Raw genomic sequence first — 16,872 nt, 5'->3', positions numbered from 1 at the left:
GCATTTTACCTTGTCCATGTGGTGAGACTGTTCTGGAATAGCTGCACTGCATCAGTGTGAATATACTCTATGAGCCCTTTCACATATGCATTTTTTGTGTCTTGTAACCTTGCTAAAAAGGCAAGAAAAAGGCAATAAAAATATTTCCCTTTGAATCATATGGGGCTCTTCACACCACTGCGCTGAAAAGTCCTGCATGCTGCATCTTTGGTGCACTTTTCAAAACTGCACCAAAAATGTAGCTTCCCTTTGAAATGAAGAGAAAACACATCAAAAACAGATCAAAAATGCACCGCAGTTGCATTTTTTGAGTCACATGTCCATGTTCCACAGGTGTATGCCAACCAGAAAATGCACCAGAAATGCATGACAAATTCATAAAAAATGCATATGCGTCACACATTTTTTTTTAACAGAGAAAAGTGATAGCATACTTTCATGGATTCCAATGGCCCTAGTTCACAGCAGTGCAGTGAGTTCCAGTACAGTCAACAAAAGTAGAATGTTACATTTTTTTGTATGGATTGCATCATATGGAACGCAAAAAAATGCATCAAAAACGCACCAGATCGGACATGTCCTCAACTGAGATGAAGAAAAAAAAGAGGAAAAAAAAAAAACACTGAGATGTATCAAAAACAAAAATCCTATGCAAGCCTTTGAATACCCAACCTCATAGACTGCAGACTACAAACTGCAGGTGAACAGCCAAGGGGATATGGGTATGGGAAGGGTTTGGAAGCAGTAACATGGTACTGGAGAAGGGGTGCACTGAGATGCTTATTGTTTCTGCAGACATGCCATTTGTGTTCCTACTGATCTTGTTAAGATCTGCTTTGAATAAAAGAATACAAACGAATTTCCAAAAAAGAAAATATAGGAAATAAATATGTTACATACTTCATATTTCTGCTTTTTTTATCTCTTGATTGTACAATGATACAAAACAGCTAGAATAAGGATCATCAGTTTTGTAGTTCAGCATAACCTCAGTCTGATAGAGTCTAACAACAAATGACCTACCAGAGGGTTGTCATATTAATTTCTCAACTGAATATTGATCTATATACAATTTGAAAGTAGTTTTTTAATTTGTGTTCCATTGATTTTACTGGTACCCTGTTAGCTTGAACAAGTTTGCTATTTTCTCGGGTAAACTGCAGATGTGACATTGTGCAAGAAGAGCAGGTGGCAAAAAAAATAGGCCTGCATATCAGCTTTGGTTTGTCGTGATCACTACTAGTCATACACTCTCATTTCACTGACATTTTATTTCTATGACCCTTCATACTGTACCTTTACTGCACCCAATTTACTTCTATTACTGTTGATACTGTACTTGGATGACACTTGCTTTCATGTAGTCGACCTCTCACCCCATAAGAACATTACGCTTGCAATGCAGATTGATGAAACTGACGATCAGGGATGTAATTTACACCTGTTCATATTAATAACCTGACATTAATGAAGTGTCTATAATATGCGCTGAAAACATCTTACTTGTATAGAAATTCTAGGTAGGCATAATAACATCACTGATTCAATTATTTTAATTGTTTTTAATCTTAACCAGTACAGCAGTTGTACTAACAAAGTAGGTAAACTCTTTTTTGTAATCATTTGAACTGGTGGAAGATCTACCCTGACCTCTTGCTCTGGTGATATCTGTATAAATTTGCTATTTCCCATCACTTTCTTTCTGGTCCACACTCAGTCCAAAACTGACAAAAAAAAAAAGTTTTCCCTTTACTTACCCTTTTTTTTATGTACCCTTAGACTTTTATCTGCAGTCAGCACATATGATTTTTATTTCTGCCATGACAATGTAAATTTATATATTTTTTTGACCATGACAATGTTATACCTAGTACACACTATCAGTTTTTTTTTTTCGTTCAACCCAGCGTGTTGAACAAAAAAAGCTGAAGATCTGGAGAGGAGCTCGCTGTACTATCTGATGTTAGTACAACAATCCTCCCAATGGCTTTGAGTGCTGACACACCAGAATACACTGATCAGCTCTCAAAGCCATTGGCTGCTAGCACTGATTGGATGCCGATCGGATTCTGGTTTTCCAACATGCCCCGTTTGGCCGATACTGGCCAATATTCGGCCTATGTGTACGGGCTTTAGGGTAGCCATACATGGATCGCTTTTTTTTTTTCAATCAGCCAGTGGGCTGAATGATAAGAAATGAACAAATTCCCCCATCCACACTGTGGATGGAGGAACTATCCCTGCTATGCCATTGTATTCTGACAGCAGGATTCCTCCACTGTCAGAATACACTGACCAAAGTTTTCCAACATTCCCATTCCCTCGTTGAATAGATTTTTGTCCAGTGGGAGTTGCCATAGATGGATCGAAATATCCCTAAACTGGTGGAACTTCGATCCCTCTATGCCATCTCTATCCAGTTGATGGGATTTCCCAGGAGAGCATCAACTTGCTGTAATTGGCTTACAGCTTCACCCAGGACAGCCACAATTGCAGCATAAAATGTGGCTTTCCCCACAAAGTCATCTGATTTTACTACCCTGAAAAAGTGTACTGGATAAAAATCTATCTTGGAAAAGTATGAGTGGCATTCCCCAGGAAAGCCACCATGAAAGCATATCTAAACCCAAAAACAGGGCAGTACAGTGGCTAAATGGTTAGCATTTCCGCCTGGCAGTGCTAGGGTCGCTGGTTCAAATCCCAACCACGGCACCACCTGCCTGGAGTTTGCATGTTCTCCCTGTGCTTGCATGGGTTTCCTCCCACATTCCAAAGGCATGCTGGTAGGTTAATTGGCTCCTGTCTAAATTGGCCCTAGTATGTGTATGTATGAATGTGAGTTAGGGACTTTAGATTGTACGCCCCTTGAGGGTTAGGGACTGATGTGAATGTACAGTATATGTAAAGCGCTGCATAAATTGATGGCACTATATAAGTACCTGAAATATAATAATAAAAACAGAAATGTATTATATACAGTTGCAAGAAAAAGTATGTGAACCCCTTGGGATTACGTGGAGTTTTGCATGAATTGGGCATAAAATGTGCTCTGAATGTCATCTAAGTCACAACAATAGAAGAACACAGTCTGCTGAACATAATACTACACAAACATTAGATGTTGCCATGGTTTAATTGCACATAACATGTAAACATTCACAGTGCAGGGAGGAAAAAGTATGTGAGGCCCTAGCTTAATGACTTCTCCCAGAGCTAATTGGAGCCAGGAGTGAGCCAACCTTGACTCCAATCAGTGTGATGATATTGGATCTGTTGTTGACAGCTGTCCTGCCCTTAAAAAACACACACCTGTTTTGGGTTTACTGGTTTCAAGAAGCACTGTCTGATATGAACCATGCCTCACAGAAAAGAGCTCTCAGAAGACCTACGATCAAGAATTGTTGACTTGCATGAAGCTGGAAAGGGTTACAAAAGTATCTCCAAAAGCCTTGATGTTCATGTGTCCACAGTAAGACAGACTGTCTACAAATGGAGAAAGTTTATCACTGTTGCTACTCTCCCTAGGCGTGGTCGTCCTGTAAAAATGACTGCAAGAGCACAGTGCAGAATGCTGCATGAGGTAAAGAAGAATCCCAGAGTGTCAGCTAAAGACCTACAGAAATCTCTGGCACATGCTAACATTTTGTTGACACATCTACAATAAGGAAAACATTAAACAAGAATGGAGTACATGGGAGGACACCACGGAGGAAGCCATTGCTGTCCAAAAAGAATATTGCAGCACGTTTGAAGTTTGCAAAAGAGCACCTGGATGTTCCACAGCACTACTGGCAAAATATACTGTGGACAGATGAAACCAAGATTGAGTTGTTTGGGAAGAACACACAACACTTTGTGTGGAGAAAAAAAGGCATAGCACACCAACATCAAAACCTCATCCCCACTGTAAAACATGGCGGAGGGAGCATCATGGGATAAAGATAAAGCGAGCGCTCAAAAATCAGCTGCTGAAACACTCTAAGGAATCACTGGACCTTGTAACAAGAATAATGTATATATAGTGCAGCGCTATGATACTAATATAAAATATATGTGAATAAAAGTTCATATAGTCCTTTATACAATAAAAGTGATCGTGAACAAAAAACATGTGAAGGTTTCCTCATCATTTAGATGGCTGGAATCAAATAGAAAAAATGCGCACTCACCGACCGCGCATTTCAAATGCGCATGTGTATAATATTATCCAGATGATCGGTCAGATATGCAGATCGGTAAGACACATTGGTCATCCCCTTCAAGTAACGACATCAGCCTTGGGTGCAGCGATATACCTCCAGGTCCAGAGAGCCCTCTTGCCCCAAGTGATAAGGTAGATAGAGATCCCTCTCCTGGTTATAGGTACCCCAAGAATTGGTTGCTGCAAATCTGGAACCCTCCAACAAGAGGGTCAAAAAAAGGGAATGCCAATAGTGTAGTATGTTCAAAAACTTTTATTGGGTCATTAAAATGCTAGCCAGGGTCACATGCATATAGCAAATACCGTCAGTGATCAGACAGACTGGTAAGTGAGAAAATGAATAATACATGTACTAACCCGGCAAAGGTAAAAGGTGGAAGACCACCGGACCTCCTCGTGGTCCCAGTGGTCAGGAAGTCACACTTGCTACTGGCTCCTCCTGAGGCCTTTCGTGCTAGGGCATTTCATCAGAGGGTGGACGCCACTGAGGGAGCATCATGGTTTGGGGCTGCTTTGCTGCTTCAGGGCCTGGATGGATTGTGTCATTGATGGGGAAATGAATTCCAGAGTTTATCAAGACATTTTGCAGGAAAACGTACGACCATCTGTCCGCCAACTGAAGCTCCGCAGAGGATGGGTGATGCAACAGGACAATGACCCAAAGCATACAAGTATTTCAACAAAACAATGGCTGCAACAGCACAGAATACACCTTCTGGAGTGGCCCAGTCAGAGTCCTGACCCCAACCCGATTGAAATGCTGTGGCATGACCTTAAGAGAGCAATTCACACCGCACATCCCAAGAATATTGCTACACTGAAACAGTTTTGTGAGGAGAAGTGGTCCAAAATTACTCCAGATCGTTGTGCAGGTCTGATCTGCAACTACAGGAAACGTTTGGTTGAGGCTATTGTTGCCAAAGGAGGGTCAACCAGTTATTAAGTCCAAAGGTTCACATACTTTTTCCTCCCTGCACTGTGAATGTTTAATGTGCAATTAAACCATGACAACATCTAATGTTTGTGTAGTATTATATTCAGCAGACTGTGTTCTTCTATTGTTGTGACTTAGATGACGTTCAGAGCACATTTTATGCCCAATTCATGCAAAACGCCACGTAATCCCAAGGGGTTCACATACTTTTTCTTGCAACTGTACAGTATTACAGCTTACTTTGGATGTGGCGGCTACATTCATTTCATGTTTGAGGCTTTTTTTTCTTTATTTTCACATGCTGATCTGGCCAGTAAATCTTTTTTGCAGCATCCTTTACCAGACCAGACTGTCCAGCAAAAGTAGCAGTTAGGGTTCGTTTACACTTGCTTTTAAATGTGGCACTGGACATGCTTTTTTAAAGAACTCTGAATGCCAATCAAAGCACCTGTCACTAAATAAATAGGTAAGCATACAGTCCTGTTTACATGTTGTGTGCGCTTTGCTTCACAAATTATACACCTTGTCACTTTCTTGGTGCTTCAAAGCATCTCCAAAGCCTCCATAGAAGTCTATGACAAAGCTCTCTAACAGCACCTGCAGCTTTTGGGGTGGTTTTCTTTGCTTTGTTTTAGAAGCATTGCAAGTATGAGATATCCCAGGAAGCACTGGGAAACAAACAAGTGAACTAGAAAGACATCAGCAGCCACCTCCAGTTCATGTGTATATATTATTGGAATGTCTAGTGCAGAAGTCACCTCTGGTGTAGCATCAGGAAGATTAGTGAGGTCTGGAGTGGAGCAACTAGCAGACAGCACCTGTGGTGTGTAGCATGGGCACGTTATAGCGAAAGGCAGAGCTGGGGGCACTACTGAGCAGGGGATCTGCTGATTGAAGTACTAACAAGCTGGGTATCTGTTGAATGAGGGTACCAATGAGCTGGGGATCTGCTTAAAATGGCTATTAATGAGCAGGGGATCTGCTGAGTAGAGGCACTAATGAGCAAGGGATCTGCTGATCGAAGGTACTAGAAAGCTGGGGATCTGTGGAACGAGAGTACCAATTAGCTGGGGATCTGCTGAAAAGGGATTAATGAGTGGTGGATCTGCTGAGTGGGGTACTACTGAGCTAGGGTTCTACAACAAACAGAAAATCAATGCACAGAGCATTTGCCAAGCTTCAAAAAAGCATTACCGAAGCATCATCTTTTAAAGGGTTAGTTCACCTTTACCAAAAAGCTGCCTTTGCAGATAAGTGGTGTCTGTAGATAAAAACAAACCATGTAGCTCTGACTAAAGTTGAATAATGCCCTTGTTGTAGGTGTAGGCCATTTATGTACCCCCTGAAGCCTGACTAGAATACTCCCAGGATATTGCTAATTAAAGTCTAATCATTACTGCTCACCTCCACCATCACAGGAGTGAGCTTTCTGTCAGGAGAAAAAAAGATCATGTGAGGGGATATAAATCAGAGAAAAAGCTCACTCCTGTGATGGTGGGGGTGAACAATAAGGACTAGGCCATTTTTTGCAATATCCTAACAACATCCTAGCAGTATTCCATTCAGGCTTTGGGAGGTAAGTAAATGGCCTACACGTATAGCAAGGATTCATCTTTAGTCAGAGCTGCACAGTTTGTTTTTATCTACAGACTCCCCTTACCTGCATAGGCAGTTTTTTGTAAAGGTGAACAAAACCATTAAAGTGGAACTAAACCCATCAATTGAACTGTTTACCAAAACAGTTAATTTCAAGGTTGTGCTCTCAACAGTATTGTCAAGACTTCAAATGGCTTCTGTCATAACTGATCACATCTGCAACTGCAGATCAAACAAAGGCTAAAATGGCAGCTTCCTTGGCTGTAAAGAATAGGAGGGTTTAGTTCCACTTTAAATTCTTTAACCCAAAAAGGAAAATGAACAGTTTCTGTAACTACTTAAAAAGTGTTGTCGGGAGTTAGGCTTTAATTTGTTAGTGGCTTTTGAAAAGTCCATCTAAATCTACTTTGACATCTAACACTACCTTCTCCACAGGTTTACAATTCTGTAGTCCAAGGGTGGATAGATTGATCCTCCATTGATACAGTGGAGGAGTGACCATAGCCACCAAAGGTCAGGAAGTGTGTTACTGACCAGATCACCAGATAAGAACAAAGAAATAAAAATGCAGCAACCACATCTAAGTACTGGTAAGCTGCAATACTGTATATTGACCTGGAGACATTATTTTTTTATTAGCTAAATTCTCTACTTACTTTAACCACTTGCCTACTGGGCACTTATACCCCCTTCCTGCTCAGGCCAATTTTCAGCGCTGTCACACTTTGAATGACAATAACGCGGTCATGCAACACTGCAACCATATGAAATTTTTATCATTTTTTCACACAAATAGAGCTTTCTTTTTGTGGTATTTACTTGCCACAGGGTGTTTTATTTTTTTGCTCTAAAAGCAAAAAAAGAGCAAACAATTTGGGGAAAAAATTGTTTGTTTGTTTCTATTATACAATTTTGCAAACAGGTAATTTTTCTCCTTCACTGATGTGCGTTGATGAGGCTGCACTGATAGGCAGCACTGATGGGAACTGATAGGTAGCACTGATGGGCACTGATAGGCAGCACTAATAGGCGGCACTGATAGGCGGCACTGATGAGCCGGCACTGATGAGGTAGCACTGATGGTGCTGCACTGATATGCAACAATGATGGTCACTGATAGGTGGCACTGATGGGCAGCACTGATGGGTGGCACTGACTGACGGCACTGACTGGCGGCACTGCTGGGCACTGCTGGGTGGCACTACTGGGCAGCACTGATGGGGGGCACTACTGGGCACTGGTGGGTGGCACTGCTGGGCACAAGTGGGTGGCACTACTAGACACTGATGGGCACAGGTGGGTGGCACTGATGGGCACAGCTTGGTGGCACTGATGGGCAGTTTTGGGCAGCACTGATGGGCACAGGTGGGCAGCACTGGTGGGTGGCACTGCTGGGCACCGATCATCAGGGTACTGATCATCAATGCCCTGATGATCGGTGCCGATCCGTCCTCTGACAATTGCCGGTTATCGGCAGTACTTTCCTCACTCTGTGACAGCGTGATGAAAGTGCAGCCAATAACCAGCAACTGCATTTACCGGTGATCTGCTGTGTCATTGTACATGGCTGATCACATGGTAAAAGCCCGCTGTGATTGCCTTTTACCACATCACATGATAAGCTGTGTCCGCAGGACACAGCAATCACGGAGATCGCCGGGTGCGTGTCCCCGGGGGCGCGCGGGAGGGTGCGTTCTGGGAGGACGTCTTATGACGCCTTCCCAGGACTGGACAACCATGATGTAGCCGTCATTCAGCTATAGCAGAGTTGGCAAGTGGTTAATAACAGAGCATACCTTAAAGTCCACATTATAAAGGGTAAACTAGATTTAAAATTCAGTACTACTTTTCTGTGACCACATATTTAAGTATTATGGTTTATATCATTTTAATCGGATCTCTTGACCAGTAGCAAGAAAATCTAATATTCATGGATATGCGATTTTGAATTTCGTACTACAAAGCAAACATATTTTATACATGTTGTCTGCCACAAAATGTTCAAAGCATTTAAAGCAATATTTCATTTTTAAAAAATACCACTTCAATGAAAATAAATGCATTTTTCCTTAATCAAATAATCAAATAAAAATTACTTTTCTGAATATACTGGTATGGTAAACCAAATAATATTGCATTGCTGTGATTTCTGTTTGAATATGTTCTACTTTCAATTTTCTCTGCCATCATTATATCATGGATAACTGTATGAGAGTATGACATCAGCAGAGAATTATTCATAGACCTATTTTGAATAAGGGCCATGGATAATTTAGAGCTAACTCTGGGAGTGGGATGGTGGTCAAAGCTACAGTGGGGAGCACTCATTGGGGTCTCAGTAGCAAGCAGTACCTAGGGCCCACATGAGGCAATCGCTGAGGTTACTAGAAAATATTGAATCCTCAGATAATCAATAACATTTTATATGTATGGCTGAATTTTTTTTTTAATTGTGGGGAGGAGACATTCTAATACTGCTGTATAACATATGCTACAGTACTATATACAAGGTATTAGATTTTTAAGGGATAGCATCTAGAGTGGCCAGAAATAGGTTTTGGGTCTGAAACATGTAGGCGTGCCCCTTTTGCCTTTCAACAGTGTCTAACATCACTTCTGGTCCACCAAGATCCCTGGCTTCCTGGTTCTGAACCTGCTTCCTTGTTTTTTTCATCTGACCATTGGTGGTGAGGCTGTTTCCTGGAATGGAGTGATTTGTCATCCATCCACATGTGATCTTTACCAGTGTGTACTTATGACAGGTGCCTTAGTTTGCTACCTTTATGAGTTATTTTTTGTCTTTTTGTTGTTAAAGTCTTTCTAATGCTACACTTAGGTGGGCACCCTCCGTTATTTCGTTCTTATCATAGTCCCATTAAATTGTCAAAAATTTAATCTTTACCAATAACTTGTAATATTTGGAACTACCTTGAATCCAATGCTCATGTGCCCTCACTTGTATAGTCTGCCTAATTAACTTCATCAACACAGTGTCCTCCCATAGGACCTAATGCTAGACAAAATACAAATGGTGATATATAGTTGTCCATTCTGGAAGTGAAATTAAATCATTGTACTTATGTTTGGTAATGCCCTCACACTACGCCTGTGCTGATGCAGTGCCTCAAGCATGAAGAACCATTGTGCATGCTTTTATGTGTGGGGAAGCTTTTGATGACCCCTTCACTGCACAAGTGATGCATGGGACATCCCACTAAGCTACACTAAGTGAGGTTATGTTGAATGCAGAAATTATGTTTGATTTTATATTTGTTAAATATATTATAATTGCAAATGGTTAAAAGGGATTACAAACCTTTAAAGGGATTCTCCATTTTCAGGTACAAACTAAAATACCCAACTGCATGTTAACAGCACTGACAAGCATCTCTGATGATATCTTAGATGATCTTTACTGTATCCAAGGAAGGTGAAAACAGAGACTGCTGTTTCCTGGTTCCTGTTTGTACACTTCATTTGTGGTGCATATTACATTCATAGATTTGACTCATTCACAAAATATTTCCTTTCAATTATTTCCACTGGTTCTTGTATGGAAGAAACCACACTCCCAGTTTAATTGCTTTAAATGAGTGATAAACGAAAGCTATGTGGTAAAGCATCCCGTAACATGGCACTCCAACATTTTAAACCTCCTAATGCTATAAATAAAATTCATATGTAAGAGGGTGCGCAGATGGATGCTTACAAAAGAATACTCTTATAAAAATTAAATAATTATAACTCTGCATTAATAGGTCCTTTTATGAATGCTTGCCCATATTCTTGAGCATGCTAATTAGGAAATGTATACACATTCAGATTATCTATGGTCTCAGCTTTTGAGTCTTGTAAGTATATAGTTTGTATAGGCAAGGAGTACATTTCTTTGATAAATGTATTTCTTATGATACTGTACGGCTCACTCCCATGGGCCACTGATTGTCACAGAGGCAGCCAGGTTCATTCACTCTGGCTCACAAATCAGTCTGATGGGGTATCTTTTTTTAGTATTTATTGCTGAATAAATTTGGATAGGGTGCAGAGAGCTTAGGGATACTCCAGCAATACTGTACATCAACAAGAGGACCCTCTTCGCCTTGTCAGATCTCCATAGTAGAAACCAAGTGAATGGACAGCACTGAGACATTGTAGGGATTGTCCTAGTTCATGCAAACACTGGCACTCGACAATCATTAGGATCTTAGACTCAGGTCTGTACTCACAATGTCCCTGGATACTTGGATGCCTCCTTTTAATATCAGCCAGGCATTCACCTGTAAGCTCTCCAGACCAGATTCCCAGTGTCATCCCTCAAATAGTTTCAAATGTTCTCACAAAAGTATAGCCCTAGCTGGGATCTTTATGAATGCATGTAAACTTCGGTTAGACTGCTCATCTGACTTGCTCTACTCCTGTGTTCTAGAACTTTCCAAAAGGCAGGGGAGTGCAATCAAACCTGTGGCCTGTGAAACACAGAACAGCCCAAAGCAATCAACAACTGCTCCACTAGTTACAGAGTAGACAAAAAAACTAAGTTTGCCAACATTCTAGCCCCTAACTAGGAGGGTGTTACATCACTATAAAGATAGTGCTCGTTTTACTAAAATGTAATGATGGACTAAAGCGGGAGTCTCTAAACTTTCTAAGCAAAGGGGCAGTTTACTGTCCTTCAGGCTTTAGGTGGGCCGGACTGTGGCCAGTAGGTGTAGAAAATGCCACAGCATCAGTAGGAGTAAACAATGTCTCATAATTTGTTTTATTGGGAGCCATAGTGCCCCATCATTGATGTCAGTGGGAGCAATAGTGCTCCATCATTGGTGTAGGTGAGAGGAATAGTGCCAAATTGTTGGTATCAGTGGCAGGAATTATACCCCATTGTTAATGTCAATGAGGGGGTATAGTGCCCCAAGGACCAGAAAAAGGCAAATAAAGCACCACATCTGCAGTTTGGAGACCACTGGACTAAAGCAATGGTAGTTTATCTATTACTAAACATTCTACTATACTATTCTTGTTAATTGAGACATGTGACAGCAGTATTATCAAATTAAAATCTGTTTAGCTGCTAGAAGAAACAGGTTAGTCTAACCTTTGCCAATTTCTTTGTACTTTCAGTTCTTTGTATGTACTTTGGAGCTAAATCAATTGTAAATCTATGGTGGCCTCTAGTGGCAAATAGATATACTGGACACAGCAATGTCCTAATTCATACCATAATAATGCTAGTAAGAAAAAAAAATCTCATACTTTGAATTATTCACTCATCAAATCAAATAAGTTATTCTAAAGGCTTTTTAAAAGTGACAAGACTAAAATGAACATTGTGAAGAAAGTTTATTTAAAACAGAAGCTGTCAAAAATAATATAATTGTGTTTTTGCTATCTGAAGTGGTTTTATGTTGCTCTTACTAACATTCTTCTCTCTTTTCAAATGTAAAATGTGTAATGTAAACATTTCATAGTAAAAATGATATTAAAGTTAAACATTTACAGAATCTTCTGCCATATTTGCAATTTTATCGAATAATTTATATTATTTACTATCTATAGATATAGACATAGATATACAGTATACACTATATTGCCAAAAGTATTGAGACGCCTGCCTTTACACATACATGAACTTTAATGGCATCCCAGTCTTAGTCCGTAGGGCTCGATATGGAGTAGGCCCACCCTTTGCAGCTATAACAGCTTCAACTATTCTGGGAAGGCTGTCCACAAGGTTTAGGAGTGTGTCTATGGGAATGTTTGACCATTCTTTCAGAAGCACATTTGTGAGGTCAAGCACTGACTTCGGACAAGAAGGCCTGGCTTGCAGTCTCTGCTCTAATTCATCCCACATGTGTTCTATCGGGTTTAGGTCAGGACTCATGTTGGAACAGGAATGGGCCATCATCAAACTGTTCCCACAAAGTTTGGGAGCATGAAATTGTCCAAAATGTCTTGGTATGCTGAAGCCTTAAGAGTTACCTTCACTGGAACTAAGGGGCCAAGCCCAACCCCTGAAAGACAACCCCACATCATAATCCCCCCTCCACCAAACTTTACACTTGGCACAATGCAGTCAGGCAAGAACCATTCTCCTGGCAACCACCAAACCCAAACATGTCCATCGGATTGCCAGACAGAGAAGTGCAATTTGTCACTCCAGAGAACACATCTACACTGCTCTAGAGTCCAGTGAGAGTGTGCTTTACGCCACTGCATCCGACACTTTGCATTGCACTTGGTGATGTAAGGCTTGGGATGCAGCTGCTTGGCCATGGAAACCCATTCCATGAAGCTCTCTATGCACTGTTGTTGTGCTAATCTGAAGGCCACATGATGTTTGGAGGTCTTTAGCTATTGACTCTGAAGACAGTTGCAGCTATAGGCATCATCTCGGTATTTCTTTTTCAGCAGCTGATCCTTTGTTCTGTATAAGCAATTCTAGCGGCTCGTGGAGCCTGAGACTGAAGCCAGTGCTACTTTCAGCTTAATGTAAAGCTGAACAGGTACTAGAATTTCCCTGATCATCTCTAAAGCATTAAAAAATGGAAGCAACGGGTATTTTGTCACTTGCGGACAAAAAAAAATTGCATAACCCAGCATTTTATTCTCTTGGGCCTCTGCTTAAAATATACACTGATCAAAAAAACTAAAGGAACACTTTGAAAGCACAACAGATCTCAATGGGGAAAATATCATGCTGGATATCTATACTGATATGGACTGGGTAATGTGGCAGGAACATAAGGATACCCCATTGTTTGATGGAAATGAAAATTATCAACCTACAGAGGACTGAATTCAAAGACACCCCAAAAATCAAAGTTAAAAAATTATGCAGCAGGCTAGTCCATTTTGCTGTAATTTATTGCAGCAACTCAGAATGGTACTCAGTAGTTTGTTTGACCCCCATGTGCTTGTATGTATGCCTGACAACATCAGGGTATGCTGCTAATTAGACGACGGATGGTGTCCTGGGGTATTTACTCCCAGATCTGGACCAGAGCATCACTGAGCTCCTGGACAGTCTGAGGTGTAACTTGGCGGAGTCGGATGGACTGAAACATGATATCCCAGAGGTGTTCTATTGGATTTAGGTCAGGCGAGTGTGGGGACCATTCAATGGTATCAGTTCCTTCATCCTCCAGGAACTGTCTGCATACTCTTGCCACATGGGGACAGGCATTGTCATGCACCAGGAGGAACCCAGGACCCACTGCACCAGTGTAGGGTCTGAAAATGGGTCCAAGGATTTCATCCCGATACCTAATAGCAGTCAGGGTGCCATTGTCTAGCCTGTAGAGGTCTGTGTGTCCCTCCATGGATATGCCTTCCCAGACCATCACTGACCTACTACCAAAACGGTTATGCTGCATGATGTTACAGGCAGCATAATGTTCTCCATGGCTTCTCCAGACCCTTTCACGTCTGTTACATGTGATCCAGGTGAACCTGCTTTCATCTGTGAAAAGTACAGGGCGCCAGTGGTAGGACTTGCCAATTCTGGTGTTCAATGGAAAATGCCAATCGAGCTCTGTGGTGCCAGGCAGTGAGCACTGGGCCCATTAGAGGATGTCAGGCCCTCAGGCCACCCTCATGAAGTCTGTTTCTGATTGTTTGGTCAGAGACATTCACACCAGTAGCCTGCTGGAGGTCATTTTGTAGGGCTCTGGCAGTGCTCATCCTGTTCCTCCTTGCACAAAGAAGCAGATACTGGTCCTGCTGATGGGATAAGGACCTTATATGACCCTGTCCAGCTCTCCTAGAGTAACTGCCTGTCTCCTGGAATCTCCTCCATGCTCTTGAGACTGTGCTGGGAGACACAGCAAACCTTCTGGCAATAGCATGTATTGATGTGCCTGTGCAACCTCTGTAGGGTCCAGGTATTGCCTCGTACTACCAGTAGTGACACTGAACCTAGCCAAATGCACAGCTAGTGAAAAGCACTCAGAAAAGATGAGTAGGGAAAAGAATGTTTTGGTGGTCGTCTCATTGTTTTGCCCATCTAGTGCATGTGTCGTTAATTTCATTAACACCAAATCAGCTGAAACTGATTAACAACCCCCTCTGCTACTTAACTGACCAGATCAATATCCCAGGAGTTTAACTGACTTGATGCTATACTCCGATTAAACATTGTTAATTTTTTAAAACATTTTTTGAGCAGTGTATATACAATGTTTCGGGGTTCTAAGTAATTTTCTAGCAGAAAATTATGATTTTTACATATAAGAGAGAAATGTCAGAATTGGCCCAGTGGGGAAGTAGTTAATCTTCTCCAAGTCAGCTGTTTTCATTTACCAATATTGATCCACCAAAATCATCAAGGGGAAAAGCAGGTACTTGTCATATAAACCTCCTGTCCACCTGCTACTTCTCTCTCTATAGTGGATAAATCCAAAATACCACAAAATATCAAGCATGTATCTAAATTTAAAATTTTACAACTATCAAATCTAAGTGTAGCACTTTATTTTATTTACCATTATGATAAAATCATTGATCACATACACAGGCAACATAATAGATAATGAGGGGATTTATATAGATACAGCCTCCTCTGTAGTTTCCCCTTTAACCATACAACCTGCTTGATCAACAAATTAACGCCCCATTGTACCTTACCGCCAAATTCCCAGCCATATAGTAATTTATTCACCATGCCACACGGTTGAGTTTTCCTGAAGGTTTCTTGACTATATCAATCCAATCCAGCTGCCAGAGGGGGAGATCTCCACTCACTGCAACATCCTGGCACATCTACCCCCTTGCCTTTCATGTCCCTATCAAGGAGGTCACTTTCTGCTGAGATCACGGCATTGTGGCATCACCATAACATGGCCAAAACCACACGTGCTAAATCAGGATACCAAGGGAGCAACTATAAGAGTTAAGCAGTACCCTGAAAAATATAGCACTGTACTTCCTGATATGTGCAGGTACCTAGGCACTCATGTGCCTATAGCCTTATAGCTGTATGTCTGCAGCATAAGATCCAACGTACTACTGCCTCTAATTGCTAGCCCTTGCCTACTGAGATCAACCTCATTGATCACTGAAGTGCCATTACAGAGAAGGAGCAGTAAGTGGTTGGTGTTTAGGGTGGGGGCTTGGTCCAATATAAGTCAAAGTCTTTTATGAGAAAGGGAAACCAGGGTCAGAATGGTGGACAGAAGCTTATTTGTCTAGGAGAACTAGTAGCATGTGACTATGCCATGTAATTTCCACTCTACTTCATGAACTATTAGTCAGATGAAATCCTCCAAAGCAGGTTTGAATTTTATTGGTGACTTCTAGGTACAAATATTTTGATACATCACTCCTTTTCTATGTGAATTATAGCAATGCACATGCAGTAGTTGTGTTTGTGAGTCTATTTCCATTATTAAAAACAAGTAAATAACAGGGGTTCCCAGGTAGTGAGGTGGACTAGTGTGCTGCATGAGTGTTTCCATTTCAAAAATGAGCCCTGAGTGCTTTAGAAAACTATATTGTCTATATAGTGTTTAGACCTATTTTAACCTTAACCATTTAAACCTAATGTGACCAATAACCTAACCTCTAACATCAACTTAAAGAGGAGCTTCAGCACCCTTTCATTTGGCTCCGCTTCTCTCCTCTTCTGCCATTTTCATTATTATGGCTGTGTTTCTTGCAGGTATTTGAAGTTTGACTTAACTTTTAAGCTGAACATAGTTTAATCAGTGTGTAATAGCAGGCATAGATTTGATTGTTGCTGGGTATGTAAGGGCTGGTTTAAGTTCCTGTGACTTGACCAGCTGTGGCCCAGGCCTGTTAAAAAAAAAGTTCAATACAGTTTGTGTAGTAGGCTGCACAAAGATTGATAACAATACAAAAGATGGAGATTGGTCTTGTTTTTAGACTCGGTGATGCTATAGATGCCACACAAGCAGCAAATTACATTATAACAAAACAACATAACGAAAAGTTCTTGGCAATCTAAAAAATTATGAGATTAAATAAAAACAGTACAGGTTATGGTGCTTATAATACATGAACACCAACATCAGATTACAGAAACATAATGTCCTTAATACATGATTATATTAGTATAATATGAATTAAGTTCATTTTAATACATGCATTAATTTCCAGATCTGTTTAGTATTGCCTGATTTTTTTTTCA

This window comes from Staurois parvus, unplaced genomic scaffold (assembly GCF_062004578.1).
Source record: "Staurois parvus isolate SC_StPar_1 unplaced genomic scaffold, SC_StPar_1.0 ptg000657l, whole genome shotgun sequence".
Taxonomy (NCBI): Eukaryota; Metazoa; Chordata; class Amphibia; order Anura; family Ranidae; genus Staurois; species Staurois parvus.
Note: the sequence above shows the minus strand (reverse complement) of the source record.